Genomic DNA, 17,934 nt, shown 5'->3' on the forward strand with positions numbered 1-17,934 from the left:
CGCCGAGGATATCGTCGAATTATATAGTGGGAACGTTCTATTTGAATATATTAGCGACGAAACGAACAAGTACTACAGTCAAAATTGCAATAGAAGAAAACTGGGTAAATACATATTGCCAGATTTGTCAGTGTTACGGGTCCCGAACTTAGAAAACGGTTTGGGCTTGCTATCATTATGGGCATTGTAAAAAAGTAAGGATCGACGATTATTGGTCAACGAATCCGTTGATAAACACACTGATGTTTCGCAAAACGATGTCCCACAACCGATTTAGACAAATATTATTATTTTTACATTTTTTCGACAACAACAATAAACCGGATAATTCCGACTGGCTTTTGAAAGTGCAATTTGTAACTGATTATTTTTCCAAAAAGTTTAAATAAACAAATATTTGAAACAAACAAATTTTGTGTTTATTTACGTATGTATATCTTCAAAAATGGTTCAAATGGCTCTGAGCACTATGGGACTCAACTGCTGAGGTCATTAGTCCCCTAGAACTTAGAACTAGTTAAACCTAACTAACCTAAGGACATCACAAACATCCATGCCCGAGGCAGGATTCGAACCTGCGACCGTAGCGGTCTTGCGGTTCCAGACTGCAGCGCCTTTAACCGCACGGCCACTTCGGCCGGCTGTATATCTTCGAAATTTCATGAAAGTAGGGGAACAGGGTTAAAACTTAAGAGAACTAATGATGAGATTAGTAACACTAAACAATTTATAATCTCCCGATAATGTCAAGAACGGCCGGCGACAAGCCAAGTAATGCGAATTAGCGCTGCCGGCGCCAAGCGAATCTATTTGTATGAGACGTGTGGACGGCAAAGTGTTAATACTGGGTGTGTTCAACCTTCCCCTTTATGATGGCTTGAGATCTGCTTAGAACACTCTAGCTTATTCCAATGGTGTCCTATTGGGTTCAGGTCGGGACTCGCTATATTTATCTGATAAACACATACGCAACGCGTTCCGAACAAAGCGAGTTGAGTGTAGGGACGTAAATGAAGATGGTGAGGCACCAACTGCTACGGTTTTCTTGCCGTATTTTAAGAATAGGAAGAATCCCCGAGAGACACAACATCAAGTGCGATTTTCGAACAGCCGAAAAATTGAGGAATTTGTTGTGTTCAGTCAGAGACGATCTTGGCCTTACAAAACGTGACGTTTGTAAGACCTCATTCTAGTGTGAGAAATCTTATATTCGACAGACAAGTCGCACCGTGCAAGAACATTGTGTTGAACACAATCGCCTTACCCGCCGGGGTCAACATAATACTCAGAGGTAGCGAAGCATTGCCTGAATACAAGACATCGCATGTTTTACGTGCTACGGTCGCAGGTTCGAATCCTGCCTCGGGCATGGGTGTGTGTGGTGTCCTTAGATTAGTTAGGTTTAAGTAGTTCTAAGTTCTAGGGGACTGATGACCACAGCAGCCATGTTTTACGAGAAGACTGAAGTTTTATCTTCAGCATTATCATTCTGGAATTATGTATTCAAGGAGGCCAAACGAATCTGTGCAGCGGACAATCTTATCAACAGAGATGTGGGATTTCAACTAGCTACTGCCTGGAATCCAGCACTGGCTATCATTAAATTTAAACGGGAGAAGCAGAATCCTTCGATGTTTGACTCGACGCAGCGCACTGCAGACATTTAATTTAGCTTTTAACCTCTGGACCGCTCTGCAGCACAGTCAGCGCATGTGCGGAAGACCACCCTCTAGGCTTCTGGTAACAGAGGGGGAGGGAGGGAGGGAGGGAGGGAGGGTGGGAGGGAGGGAGGGGGATGGGGAGTGGGGAGGGGAAGGGGGGAAGGGTGAACTATAAGCGCGCCGTAATTCCTGCTCCTGGCCTGATAAATTTCATCGCCGCCTCACGATTATCACCAGTGGTGTGAATTTTAAAATTTTCCCGGCGAATTGACGAAGACTGCGACGGCTCACCTGAAGATGACTGGCAGGTGCCCAGTTGAAATATCGTGCGAACAATTGAACGACGACCGGCTGCAAGCCCGAAATTTGTTTGAACAGTCACCAGTGGTGTCATCCAGCAGTGTTTACAGGAAGTACCACCACCTGAAGACGTCGCAACAGTTTGTGCCGATGAAATGTTGTGGGTCTTGCACACCGTTATCCGGCGACAAATCCGAGAAGAATATTGCGACAGATCTGTAGGGAAAGCCTGAAAAGTCGAGATCGGATGTGTTTGTCGCCAACGAGTTTAGTACATTTCCACACGAAGACGGGTTGCCAAAGGAGTCGTTGGGCCACTGAGTAAATGAGACACAGTGAGCCTTCAGCACTTGGCGCTAGTGATTGGACAACCGACGGATTTTAACAAGCGAGTGGCTGGTCGATGGTTCCTTAGTTCGGCAGGTCTCTATAGCCAACTGAAATACGGAATGACTAGCCACTCGGCCCATGAATGTTTTCACTCACTCTCCGGGTTTGATTGGTTTTGCTTGATGTGACATTTACGGCAATTATATGAATGTTTTCACTCAGTCTCCCGGTTTGAGTAATTTCATTTACCTACTTTTCCAGCCTTTTCGGTCATTCATGAACCATGACTAAGGCTGCCAACTTTTTAGAGACAAATAACGTATTTTTTTTAAAGAGAGGTGAGTAAAATATATTAATTAAACAAGAATTTTCTAACTTCTGTTATTAAATATGTTTTTGGGTTGTTTTAAATGGTTAATAACTGTTGCTACATTATAAATTTATGTTGAAATAAATGACGAAATACTTTTTTATTTCATTTTATTGAATCCCTGTCTCTCTCTTCCCGCTGGTCTGCACCCATGACTGGAAATTCTACTTCGGTAAATGGTGTAGGGGAGGGGGAGGGGGCGGTGACCCGTCACTTTTCGCCACCGAGGGACACAGGAAATCCTAATTTTAAAAAAGGAAGCCTCAAGTATTTAGTGGATGTTCCTTAACCGTTTCTAGTCAACTATCGGTTTACTTGGACCAGAGGACCAGTCCATTCCATGCACACACAGCCCACACCATTATAGAACCACCACCAGCTTACACAACGCCTTATTGACATACTTGGGTGTGGTGGAGTCTGCGCCACACTCGAATCCTACCATCAGCTCTTACCAGCTGAAATCGGGATTCATCTGACCAGACCACGGTTTCCCAGTCATGTAGAGCGCAACCGATGTGATCACGAGCTCAGCAGAGGCAGAGGCACTCGCGTCGGTCGTCTGCTGCCATAGCCCATTAACGCCAAATTTCGCCGCACTATTCAAACGGATACATTCGTTATACGTCCCAAATTGATTTATGTGTTTATTTCATAAAACGTTGCTTGTCTGTTAGCACAGGCAACTGTGCGCAAATTCCGCTGCACTCGGACGTTAAGTGAATGCTGTGGGTCACAGCGCTGTCCGTGGTGAAAAGTAATGCCTGAAATGAATCCTCGGCACACTCTTGACGCTGTGGATCTCGGAATATGAAATTCCCTAATGATTTCCGAAATGTCCCATGAGTCGCCCGTCGGAATGGCCGAGCGGCTCCAGGCGCTTCAGTTCGGAGCGGCGCTGCTGCTACGGTCGCAGGTTCGAATCATGCCTCGGGTATGGATGTGTGTGATATCCTTAGGTTTAAGTAGTTCTAAGTCCAGGGGACTGATGACCTCAGATGTTAACTCCCATAGTGCTTAGAGCCATTTGAACCATTTTGTCCCATGAGTCTAGCTCCAAGTGGCATGCTGTGTTCAAAGCCTGTTAGTTCCCGTCGTGCGGCCATATTCACGTCGGGAATCTTTTCACATGAATCACCTGGATAAAAATGACAGATCTGCCAATGCACCGCGCTTCTATACCTTGTGTGCGCTATACTACAGCCATCTGCATATGTGCATATCGCTATCCCACGACTTTTGTTGCCTCAGCGTAATCTCTTTTGAAGGTGCTATCAATTCCGTTCAAATGCTCTACCAAGTCCTGTGGCGTGCGTGACAGAATTACAAATTACATTTCTTATACTGTTGTTGGCTGTGATATATACCGAAGAGTCAAAAAAATCTGGAACATCTGCCTAATACCGTGTATGGCCCCCTCGAGCACGCAGAAATGCCGCAACACGAGGTGGGAAGGATTCGACTAATATTTGAAGTAGGGCTGGAGGGAAATGACACCACGAATCTTGCAGATCTGTCCATAAAACCGTAAGATTTCTTCTGAACAGCACGTTGCAAGGCGTGTCCCGGATATGCTCAACAATGTTCATGCCTGGAGAGTTTGGTGGCCAGCGGAAGTGTTTAAACTTAGAAGAGTGTTCCTGGACCCACTCTGTAGCAATTTTGGATGTATGGGGTGTCGCATTGTCCTGCTTTAATTGCCCAAGTCCGTCGGAATGCACAATGGCTCTGAGCACTATGGGACTTAACTTCTAAGGTCATCAGTCCCCTAGAACTTAGAACTACTTAAACCTAACTAACCTAAGGACATCACACACATCCATGCCCGAGGCAGGTTTCGAACCTGCGACCGTAGCAGTCGCGCGGTTCCAGACTCTAGCGCCTAGAACCGCTCGGCCACCCCGGCCGGCGGAATGCACAATGGACCTCATTGGATGCAGGTGATCAGACAGGATGCTTACGTACGTGTCACCTTGCAGAGTCGTATCTAGACGTATCAGGGGTCCCATGTCACTACAACTGCACACGCCCCAAACCATTACAAATGGTTCAAATGGCTCTGAGCACTATGGGACTCAACTGCTGAGGTCATTAGTCCCCTAGAACTTAGAACTAGTTAAACCTAACTAACCTAAGGACATCACAAACATCCATGCCCAAGGCAGGATTCGAACCTGCGACCGTAGCGGTCTCGCGGTTCCAGACTGCAGCGCCTTTAACCGCACGGCCACTTCGGCCGGCCCAAACCATTACAGAGCCTCCACCAGCTTGAGCAGCCCCCTACTGACATGCAGGGTCCATGGATTCATGAGGTTGTCTCCATACCTGCGCACGTCCATCGGCTCGATACAATTTGAAACGAGACTCCTCTGACCAGGCAACATGTTTCCAGTCATCAACAATGCAATGTCGTTGCTGAATGGTCCAGGCGAGGCGTCGTGCAGTCATCAAGGGTACAAGAATAGGCATTCCGAAAGCCCATATCGATGATGTTTCGTTTAATGATTCGCACGCTGACTCTTGTTGATGGCCCAGCATTGAAATCTGCAGCAATTTGCGGAAGAGTTGCACTTCTGTCACGTTGAACGATTCTCTTCAGTCGTCGTTGGTCCCGTTCTTGCAGGATCTTTTTTCCGGCTGCAGTGATGTCGGAGCCAACGGCCTTGCCGCAGTGGTAACACCGGTTCCTGTCAGATCACCGAAGTTAAGCGCTGTCGGGCTGGGCTAGTACTTGGATGGGTGACCATCCGGTGTGCCCAGCGCTGTTGGCAAGCAGGGTGCACTCAGCCCTTGTGAAGCAAACTGAGGAGCTAATTTATCGAGAAGTGGCAGCTCCGGTCTCGGAAACTGACATGCGGCCGGAGAGCGGTGTGCTGACCACATGCCCCTCCACATCCGCATCCAGTGACGCCTGTAGTCTGAGGATGACACGGTGGTCGGTCGGTCCGGTTAGCCTTCGTGACCTTTTCGGGTGGAGAGCGATGTCCGAGATCTGAAATTTTACCGGATTCCTGATGTTCACGGTACACTCGTGAAATGGTCGTACGGGAAAATCCGCACTGCATCGCTACCTCGGAGATGCTGTGTCCCATCGCTCGTGCGCCAACTATAACAGCACGTTCAAACTCACTTGTATCGTGATAACCTGCCATTCTAGCAGCAGCAACCGATTTACGCCAAACACTTTCTGTCTTATATAGGCGTTGCCGAGCGCAGCGCCATATTCTGCCTATTTACATATCTCTGTATTTGAATACGCACTTCACTGTACAGTGGGGTGAGTTCAGCCATCTAGGGTGCCCTTCCTTCGGCCATGTATGTCTCCTTCCTTGCGGATATGAGAATTGTGTAGTATGTGTGTCTTTAGAGTGTAGGTGAGTATATCGGATGCTTGTAGTGTGTAGTGTTATGTTTCGTAGCTTTTCTAATGTTTAATCTTGTGAACTGAAACTGAACTGAACCGAACTGGGCTGCTGTTCTTTATAACTCGTATATTTGTGTTGTAATCCTGGACAACACAAGTAGGATAGTTACGGAAACGGTGCCTAATAAATGAGTCGCCAAAACTAAAATTGTATAACTATATTTTAATTAACTCCAACCAAATCATCTAGAAAGCCAAAACCGTAAACTAAATAAGCTGTACTACGAAACTGTATTGTGCGGTGGTGAACAGTGCTACAATCCATCACGTCACAATACGTGAGAAGCCATCAGAATAAAAATGCTATATAAAATTACCAATCGAATTTTGAAAGAATAAATAGCCACAACGTTTGTACAAAAATGATCTGGTAATTTACGTACACCATCCGATTGAATAAAATTCCAAACCCTGAATAATACATTCTTAAATGTAACGGTGCAGTCTAAATATGAAATGGATCTGAAATAAACTTTACCTAAACTGACTATAAATTCTGAAAAGCAAAGCTAACTGTAAATGATCTTATCGCACTGACGGTAATGTAATTGGCCCTTACGAATTTTTGTGGCTTACCTGTGATAACGGAAACATAAAATATGCAGCGCAGTACCAAGCAAGCTAAATAAAAGAAAATCCTAGTGGATGTGCGATGCTAGAATGTGCAACTACTGTAAAGAGACCATGTCTCAGTTTTGGCCACTGTGTTCTGCAGAGTAAAATGCGGTGACATACATAATGAGATAATATGAAATTCTTTCGTGAGGAGATGTTAGTGAAATCTGAACTTGCTAAATAACTGAAAAAAACTGTATTGCAAAAATTGAAACTCATTATCTGACTATCACAATCATCATTACAAAAGTTATCTTTTATAAGAAATTTTCCTCTGCCATGAAATTATAAAAATGGTAAAGCAGTGGTAAATATAGAGCCTCTGAAAGCAAGCCATGTGAACTGATAACTTTCCCTGCTCTCTTCTGAACAATGAACAAACTAACCGAAACCAATAAAGAAAAAATTCCACTAAAACTTGCCGGTTTTCAAACACATCACACTTACGCACAAGCGAGCAATGCAGCAAACTTTACCTTAAAAAACCTTAACTTGTCCAATTGATCTTCACAAAATCACAATTCACAATTCATCCTTCTCTGTATCTTTCTCTATCAGTGCTCTGCAAACCATATCCATCCGCTCAGTAGCCTATCCAGCACCCAGCGTGCGCTTCTCTTAGAACGCTTACTGCAACGACAACGCTACTGACAACCAGTGACCACAGTGTCTGTACTCAGAATCTCTGTGGCGTAACATATCGACTATCGAGAACTTCGCTTTCCTTGAAAACCAAAAATAAACAAGAAACATTACATTATCCCGCAACCTTTCACCGATTCGAATTTTGCAGGGTGTTACGTACAAATAGGAAGGACCAGACAACAAATTCTGATGTAAGAAATCATAAAAAGGGGACAAAAGAAAAATTTACGTTGGAATCTTGAGCAAAAGTATGAGTAGAATCACTTCGACAAATAAGGAAAGCTATTCATTACAATTCCTATGCATAATACAGTAGTAATGATATTAAACTTTTCATTACATAAGTTAATTTTACGTAGGCTACAATCTAACCAAAAAATATTTAAGTAGCAAAAGACAAAGAAGAATTCTGAAACCGATTAAACAAAGGAAATGAAGGACCCTAATCTCCTCGGAGGGAAAGTAAAAATGCATCACACTATAGTCATACACACTCACACCAGAACACACCAAGATTCTCCAAAGTTGAATTTCAAGAATGAAATCAGTAGACAATGTAGATACGAACACATGTGGGAACCAGAGGGCAGGCCCAGGATGGCTATTATGCGATAAATGTAAATGTAAATGTCAGGTGACTAGTGCCTGGACCGTTCGCCGGGTGCAAGTCTTTCTATTTGACTTGCGCGTCGATGGGGATGAAATGACGATGATTAGGATATCACAACACCCAGTCCCTGAGCGGAAAAATCTCCGACCTAGCCGGGAATCGAACCCAGGCCCTTAGGACTGACATTCTGCCGCGCTGACCACTCAGCTACCGGGGGCGGAATTATGCGATATGTCCTCTGCTGATAACTATTTTCAAGTGGAGCTTAACGACCCCATCCGATGAACGGATCACCATAAACAGCGCAACTTGGCCTCAATTCATGACACACCGCGAAAGGTTTGGAATTTAATCCAGACCATCGGCGCAAGTCCGCTGATCGCCAACTTACACCACCACCTCTCCTCCACTTTCCGGCCAAATACCGGCAGACAAACTTTCATCCATCACCAGAGTTCGAACCAGCTTATTTCCGAGTCAAGTGTCACCACACAGACCTGCATTAACGACCTCGACTGTGGATGTGGACTTACAATGTTATCAACAGAATTCTTTAAATACTTTTCGACGCAACGTTTACACAGATCAGTAGAGTGCAAGACGGTACAGTAACTACAATAACACGCACTCTGAGTGTTGTGACGTTGCACGCTGCAACTATATCCGTCAGTTATGAGACCCGTGGCTGGCTGGCGTGGTTTCTGCAGCTGGCGGCATCGGCAGGCAGGCGTTGGGAGACGCTGCGGCCTCGCCCGCCTGTGACAATGGCCGCCTCCGTGCCGAGGACACGCCGCCCACTACGCCGCAGTGGCTGGCTCTGACACACTTCACTCCCAACCGCACGCTCCTGGCTCTCTCAACTAACAATCCGCACTTCAGCAGTGGGCACCGTCATCTGTGTGCAGCCCTTTTGAGCTGTTCACTCTCTGATCTGTTCTTACCATCTGGGACAACAGTTTTCGTCCGTTTTGTGCCACTGGTCAGAAATACACTAAGGTGTCAAATGTCGTGTGATACCTCCTACCACTGTGTCGGACCGCCTTTTGGCCGGCTTAGTGCAGCAACTCGACGTGGCTTGGACTCAGCAAGTCGTTGGAAACCCCCTGCAGAAATATTGGGCCATGCTCCCTCGATAACTCTCCATAATTACATAATTGCCAAAATGTTGCCGACGTAGAATTTTGTGTACGGTCTGACCTTTCAACTATGTCCCATAGATGTTCGATGGTCTTCATGTCGGGCGATCTGTGTGGCCAAATCATTCGCTCGAACTGTCCAGATCGTCCTTCAAACCAGTCGCAAACGATTGTAAACCAGCGACATCGTTGTTTGGGAACATGAAGTCCATGAATGGAGATGGTCTCCAAGTAGCCGAACATAGCCATTTCTAGTCAGTGATCGGTTCAGTTGGACCCGAGGACCCACTCCATTGCAAGTACACACAGCTCACATTATTGTGGAGCCAGCACCAGCTTTCACAGTGCCTTGTAGACAGCTTGGGTCCATGGCTTCGTGGGGTCCGCGCCACACTCGAACCGTACCATCAGCTCTTATCAAATGAAATCTGGACTCATCTGATCAGGCAACAGTTTCCTGTAGTTTAGGGTCCAAACGATATGGTCACGAGCTTACGAGAGGCGCTGCCGGCGATGTCGTGCTGTTAGCAAATGCATTTACTTCGGTCGTCTGCTGCCATAGCCCATTAACGTCACATTTCGCCGCACTGTCCTAACGAAACCGTCCGTCGTACTTGCCACACTGATTTCTGCGGTTATTTCACGTAGTGTTGGTTGTCGGTGAGACCTAATGTCTGAAGACTGATATTCCCGGCACACCCTTAACACTGTGGATCTCGGAGTATTGAATTCCCTGACGATTTCCGAGGTGCATTGTCCCATGCGTCTAACTCGAACTACCATTCCACGTCCAAAGTTTTTTAATTCCCGTCTTGCGGCCATAATCACATTGGAAACATTTTCGCAAGGATCACCTCACTACGCCGGCCTTGGTGGCCGTGCGGTTCTAGGCGCTCAGTACGGAACCGCGTGACTGCTACGGTCGCAGGTTCGAATCCTGCCTCGGGCATGGATGTGTGTTATGTCCTTAGGTTAGTTAAGTTTAAGTAGTTCTAAGTTCTAGGGGACTGATGACCACAGCTGTTGAGTCCCATAGTGCTCAGAGCCATCACCTCACTACAAACGAGAGCTTCGCCAATCCACTGCCATTTTATGCCTTGTGTATGCGATACTACCGCCATCTATATATATACATATCGATATCTCAAGACTTTTACCTCAGTGTAGTATGTTACCCAGAAATGGTAGAAACTGTTACTGCTCGTTGAAACCTCTTCCTTGTACTCAATTCATCTTCTTACACAATACAGCTCGTTTGATTTCACTTGGATGTCCAAAATACAACATGCCAGATGATTTCCATTGGCTGTCTGGCATCATACTCTGAAGAGCCAAATCATTACCACCGTCTCCTTAATAGCCTTTGGTCCAACGTTGGAACGCAAGATAGCAGTGTTTCTTCGTTGTATGAATTCAACAACTCCTTGGTGGATTTCCGGACGTTTGTAGCACCGAATGTCTACGCAGTTACCCTAAATTACTGACCGGTGGATTGGGGGCATGGATCTGGCCCCTGGTAGCCTCACAGCGCTCCGATCAGGCGACACATCAGTATGAGTTCATTGTCACGTTCCTCGCACCACTGTAGCAAGTTTCTGGTTTTGTGACACAGCTGTCCTATTGGAAGGTGCCTTCGCTGTTGGGGATGACAAGCTCGAGGTCTGCAAAAATGTTCACATAATCCATCGCTGCCATAGTGCTTTTGATTACAATCACATCTCCTGTGGAAGCCCAGGTGAATATCCCCCTCAACATAATATTATTAGGAAAGGCCCGAGTCCGTGGCGTAGTGCATATTACAAGCAGCAATTCGCTGGTATCAAAAGTATCCGGACGCCTGGCTGAAAATGACTTACAAGTTCCTGCCGCCCTCCATCGGTAATGCTGGAATTCAAGGTACGCAGGCATACGTTCAATCAGGTGCTTGAAGGTTTCTTGAGGAATGGCAGCCCATTCTTCACGGAGTGCTGCACTGAGGAGAGGTATCTATGTCGATTGGTGAGGCCTGGCACGAAGACTGCGTTCCAAAACATCCCAGATGTGTTCTATAGGATTCACATCAGTACTCTGTGCAGGCCAGTCCATTGCAGGGACGTTATTGTCGTGTAACCACTCCGCCACAGGCCATGCATTATGAACAGGTGCTCGCTCGAATTACTCTTCAACAGTGGGAAGCAAGAAGCTGCTTAAAACATCAGTGTAGGCCTCTGCTGTGATAGCGCCACGCAAAACAACAAGGGGTGCAAGCCCCATCCATGAAAAAACACGACTACACCGTAACACCACCGCCTCCGAATTTTACTGTTGGCACTACACACGCTGGCAGAGGACGTTCACCGGGTATTCGACATACCCACACCCTGCCATCGGTTCGCCACATTGTGTACCGTGATTCGTCACTCCACACAACGTTTTTTCCACTGTTCAATAGTCCAATGTATACGCTCCTTACACCAAGCGAGGCATCGTTTGGCATTTACCAGCGTGATGTGTGGCTTATGAGCAGCCACTCGACCATAAAGTGCAAGTTTAATCACCTCCCGCATAACTGTCATAGTACTTGCAGTGGATCCTGATGCAGTTTGGAATTCCTGTGTGGTGGTCTGGATAGATGTCTGCCTATTACACATTATGACCCTCTTCAACTGTCTGCGGTCTCTGTCAATCAACAGACGAGGTCGGCCTGTACACTTTTGTGCTGTACGTGTCCCTTCACGTTTCCACTTGACTATCACATCGGAAACAGTGGACCTAGGGAAGTTTAGAAGTGAGGAAATGTCGCGTGCAGACATATGACTCAACTGACACCCTGTCACCTGACCACGTTCGAAGTCCTTGAGTTCCGCGGAGCGCCCCATTCTGGTTTCTCACGATGTCTAACGACTACTGAAGTCGCTGATATGGTGTACCTGGCAGTAGGTGGCAGCACAATGCACCTGATATGAAAAACGTACGTTTTTGGGGGTATCCGGATACTTTTGATCACACAGTGTATCTGGACGCGGTCATCGACCTGGTGTAACAGAAACGTGATTCATAGAAACGTGATTCATCCGAGCAAGCAACAGGTTTCCATTGACCCACGTTTCAATCTTGACGTTCTTGTGCCCACTGCATTCGTAACTGACGATGTGGTTGTTTCAACGTCGGAACACAAAGGGTCGTGGTCTGCTGCGAAGCCCCATGTTCAGCAATGTGAGCTGAGCGATGCGCTCCGAAACACTTGTGCCTCAGTCGTCAGATCTGCCACACATCAGCGCCTATTCTACTTTACGCAGTGGGCAGCCCCCGACATCCTCGTTCTTGGATGAGGGGCGGACATCACCTAGTTTCACCGTCCTCCATCTATTTTCCATATATATGCTCACGGCAGTAGCACGTGAACAGTCGACCAACTTCGCCGTTCTCATGAAGTTCGTTTCCGGGCGGTGGGCTGTAAAAATCTGCACTATGTCAAAGTCGCTTCTTTGGATGAATTTCTCCATTTGAGGCTCTTATCATCGCTAGAATGGTCCCCCATACGTCTCTCATTTGCTTATGTTTTTTCCGTTCCGCGTCATTTTCCCGCAACATAAACAGGCATTAACTCTCTCCAGTGACAGTCGTCATAATTATTTCGGCTCATGAGTGCACGGTGAAAATTGGTTGCGTCTTGTGAATTTTCGCGGAATACTGTATTGCACGAGCTATAATGGGTGTAAAATCCGTGCCCGAAAACTTCGTCCATCTGTTCTACAGAGCGGCAAATTGTCGGTGAAACCGTCTGCAAGTAGGTCACCACCTCGTGTAGCAAACGTGATTTAGTATACACTATGTCTACAGTCTACAGCGGAGCCGACCACGGCGTGCCAGACTTCACGATGGCCAGGTGCGCCGGTCGCTTGTCTCGGCTTTGCTTTACGGAAGCTTTTTGGTAGGAAGTACGTGGTATAATGCGACATTTCATTTGGTATTGCGGTGTGGCCTTTAATCGGTCGGCACAACTCTCTTCATTTCGGCAGAACTATTGTGTCAGAGCTGTTTACCCTCCGCTATCTGTTCTTGTGTGAAGGGTTCACAGGTCCAGAGGATGTCCGTATTAAAAGATGCAGTCTATCGATATACCGTCACAAGTATTCATTAATTAATTAGAATGACGGTAGAGAGGGATGAGAATCATCAGTATATATTATGCAGTTGCATAAGGAACAGGTACTGCTAATATGTTATGAAACGATATTACAATGACAAGCCAAAAGAATTTAAAGATTTACTTGACGAGAAACAGCAAAAAAACGCAACGATCGACAGACAGGATTCATTGTTCAGTACCTCAGGAAGCACTTTGTGCTAAAATTGCTGACATGCAGCACATGGAGGTATCGGTGGTATGGATGGTAGAATTTCTTAAGTCACGTGCATTATTCGCGTTATTCCAATGCTGTTGCAACAATTGGAACTAAACGAAGAGTATATGGAGACAATTGGAACAATTGCAACGACTGAAGCAGAACGAAGAGTATGGATACTTTACATAATACTGTAAACGATGCTGGTTAAGTCAAGGGATACGTCTCCAACGATTTTTCGACTTAAAACTCGTTATTCTTGAATTTACGGGGCAAAAAGGAGTGCAGGAATGGCAATTAGAACATCCGGAATGGATTGCAGACTTCGTATTTTGAGTGGACTTGACTGCACACTGACCACAGTAAGACACAGCAAGGTAAGAAACAACTTCTTTCTGATTTGATGGAGACGTATTTAAAAAGAAAATCGCGTTATAGAAGAGACATATTTCGACAAACAAAGTATATTTCCCTCACTGCCACTAAAGAAAATGCTAAGTTTGAAGCATTTATTCTGGTACTGAAAGAATTATAAGGTTAGTTTCCTAAACGTTTTGGCACTGTCAGTCCTACATCCATTTTCTAACTGTTTTCGAAACAGTTTGTTGTTTCAATTGAAAGCGCCCCTGTGCCGGTGCAGATGTAACTGACTGACCTACAAGGCTAATTACCGTTTTAATAACAAATCCTTTTACGCCAAATCAGTCCAGGATGACTTCATTGCTTTTTCTTCAGGTAGAGTTTCGACGTCTCCTTAATGAAGTTGCGAAAGTGCTACAATATTTCGAGCGACATATTTGTGTGAAACACCTTTTTTCTAATATGAAACTAAGTCACAGTTACATGGGAACTTGAGTGTGAATATCTGTGAAATTGTCTGCATCTGTCTTTATGCTGACAGTTCGTCGTTCAGAAATGTGAAATATAAAACCAAATCTTTTGTAAATGCAGCGCGTTCACATTTTCCTCTCTCCCTCCTTCTTCCCCTCAGACATCGATGTGCCGGTGGGGGAAATGTGCAGCGAGGCTGAGCGCTATGGCGCTCGTGCCAGGGCACTGCCCGCGAGCTGAGATCTTGGCCACTCTTGGTCTACAGCGCGTTGTGAGATGCGAACGCGTTCAGTGCCACCTAAGGCAATAAATGCTATCGTGTTGCAATGGTGTGGTGCTTCTGGTGTGGGACACTAGCGTAATAACTATGGCCTATTGGATGTAATGTCAATATCGTCGCTTTACGATTGAAATTGCTGCTCGCCTTAGCATCACACTTCACTATAATCTGGAGAGTTTACTTATATCCCTGCAGATTCTTTATCGCACTTGCAATTGAACTATCAGCACAAGATATTTTTTCTTTTTAAGGCAATAAATTTCAAAATTGTCAGACATGCTCATTTGATGCGAGTGATATAGGCTCTGGCATACCATGAAGATCTCTGAGCGTGTTACAGATTCCAGGCTCCGCGCAATTGTTTCTATCACCCCAAATCAATGCAGGTTTACCAAAGGAAGTACAACCACAGATGCCATTCGTGCCTCTTGGTGACTTATTGAGAAACAAGATATTTATATGTCATTCCTAGATATAGAAAAGGCCTTTGACCGTGTCCCACATCAGCTTATTTGGTATGCATTACGATCTCACAATGTCCTTGAAGCCTACGTCCGATAGGTCCAACTGCTGTATAGAAATGTCTCCAGCAATGTCCGATGTGAAGTGGGAACATCACTCCCGTTTGCTATCAATATCAATTGTTTATCCTCTGTATGGACACTGTGACATACGACTTGGTCACTTCTGTATGCTGAAAATGTTTTACTGCCAAACCAACAACGTGAAGATCTCCAGGAACCGACGCAGTAATGGAATCAGCGGCTTGGCAAATTTGACCTCTGACTGACATCGAAGAAGACAGAATGCATGGTGTGTGGTATTCAAAACCGATGGGACCATCAAAGTCGGTGAAGTCCTGAAGAAAGTGGAGCAATTCAAATACTTGGCTCACTGATATGCAGTGATGGTGAAAGTCTGCTGGATACCCATGCCCGTATTAACACACACTGGGTGAAATGGCGCCAGTTGCCCGCCGTATGCCTTTACACCTTAAGCCAAAGGTTTATAGGAATGTGAATGCGAATGCTCCAATGGTCCTTTGAGCTTACCCCACTTGACCACGCGACAAGGTCGACGTTCGACGGCGACTTGGAATCGCACCCATCTCAGACAAACTACGGGAAAATAGGTTAATATAGTACGGAAACGTCATGCGCAGTAAAGCAGACTGGGCGGCAAGAACAGCTATGCACCTGGAAATAAACGGCCGACGACCTCGTGGCAGACCCAAGACACTATGGATGGACCGTATCAACAAGGATATGGAATTCATCAATGGCACCTATGAAGATGGCCTTGACAGACTCAAATGGAGGCAGATGTGTCAAAAGCAGACCCTGATAGTGTGGGATAAACGCTAAGAAGAAGAAGAAGAAATCTCAAAAATCTCAATTAGAATGATGTATATTAAGCAAATGATATTCTTACCGTAGCAACCAAAGATTCTACAACTCAGTTTTACCAGAATTTAGAGCTACTCTCTGTATTCAGGCTATCTGATTTCAAATGTGTTTATACTGATATTAAAATATCTTGTTATCACTTTAATCGCTGTTAGTAATTATCTCTTCCCTTCAATGTGAAAAATATCCATTAATCGGCGATAATTCAGTTTCATCGTAATTTCTGATATCTAAAGATATTATTAATCTTGCACTTCTGGTAATATCCGCTATCACGACTTTCCTTTTCTGATTAAGTAATTATTACTCGATTGCTGATAAATGCTCAAAGGAATTAAATACTGTTGTGTTGTTGTGGTCTTCAGTCCTGAGACTGGTTTGATGCAGCTCTCCATGCTACTCTATTAGCCGGCCGCGGTGGCCGTGCGGTTCTAGGCGCTTCAGTCCGGAACCGCGGGACTGCTACGGTCGCAGGTTCGAATCCTGCCTCGGGCATGGATGTGTGTGATGTCCTTAGGTTAGTTAGGTTTAAGTAGTTCTAAGTTCTAGGGGGCTGATGACCTCAGATGTTAAGTCCCATAGTGCTCAGAGCCATTTGTACCATTTTGTTTGCTACTCTATCCAGTGCAAGCTTCTTCATCTCCCAGTACGTACTGCAGCCTACATGCTTCTGAATCTGCTTAGTGTATTCATCTCTTGGTCTCCCTCTACGATTTTTACCCTCCACGCTGCCCTCCAATACTAAATTGGTGATCCCTTGATGCCTCAGGACATGTCCTACCAACCGATCCCTTCTTCTAGTCAAGTTGTGCCACAAACTCCTCTTCTCCCCAATCCTATTCAATACCTCCTCATTAGTTATGTGATCTACCCATCTAATCTTCAGCATTCTTCTGTAGCACCACATACCGAAAGCTTCTATTCTCTTCTTTTCCAGACTATTTATGGTCCATGTTTCACTTCCATTCATGGCTACACTCCATACAAATACTTTCAGAAACGACTTGCTGACACTTAAATCTATACTCGATGTTAACAAATTTCTCTTCTTCAGAAACGCTTTCCTTGCCATTGCCAGTCTACATTTTATATCCTCTCTACTTCGACCATCATCAGTTATTTTGCTCCCCAAATAGCAAAACTCCTTTACTACTTCCTAATCTAATTCCCTCAGCATCACCCGACTTAATGCGACTACACTCCATTATCTTCGTTTTGCTTTTGTTGATGTTCATCTTATATCCTCCTTTCAAGACACTGTCCATTCCGTTCAACTGCTCTTCCAAGTCCTTTGCTGTCTCTGACAGGTGCTATTTACTTTCATAAAAAAACATACGTATGGTAAAACATTTCTTCACAAACGAATTCACACTCGTTTGTTGACCACAGATTCCATAGTCTGCCACGGATTACAAAACACGAAACCAACTTGTGCATGGCTTGTATAATATAGCAATACAGACTCTCCGTACAGACTAAACTTATTTCATCACTTACAATATTTTCTTTGACTTTTACATTGTTACAACAGTTAACGCGGCAGTTAAATACAGGCTCAAGCGTCTTCTTCCAGTGTACGACCGTTGACGCCGGGAAAACTGCGTCTGGTAATGCAGACTCTTTGTGCACCGTGGAAAGCTGCAGATGGCTTGCATTTATCTGCTGCGTTGCTCATATAACAAAAGAAACAAACATGCACAAACATATTTTTGATTTAAATTTCTACTAATATACACTGCCCTCCATAAGTTTGGAAACACCATGCTGCTTATTACAACGGAGTTAGATGGAAGTGATCTATGTGAGTTATTGGTTAGAATACGGAATAGCAAGCTCAAATAACGGTTAATAATGACACGTACAGTATTGTGCACTTAATTGTTGAACATATACATACATATTGGAACATACTAGAATTGCTCCGTGTTATGTAAACCGACATTACCTGTCCAAGGAGTTCTACTAAACACTCCAGGTGGCGCGAGTAGACCGCATGGT

General features: G+C 45.1%; 1 protein-coding gene and 1 pseudogene across 1 annotated transcript in view; both read left to right on the plus strand.

Moving 5' to 3' along the window:
* Positions 1 to 17,934, plus strand: part of LOC124795750 — a 547,126-nt gene that overhangs the window by 129,964 nt on the left and 399,228 nt on the right. The window lies entirely within an intron of this gene.
* Positions 5,315 to 5,432, plus strand: LOC124796614 (annotated as a pseudogene).

Source organism: Schistocerca piceifrons, chromosome 4, assembly GCF_021461385.2.
Source record: "Schistocerca piceifrons isolate TAMUIC-IGC-003096 chromosome 4, iqSchPice1.1, whole genome shotgun sequence".
In the NCBI taxonomy this organism is placed as follows: Eukaryota; Metazoa; Arthropoda; class Insecta; order Orthoptera; family Acrididae; genus Schistocerca; species Schistocerca piceifrons.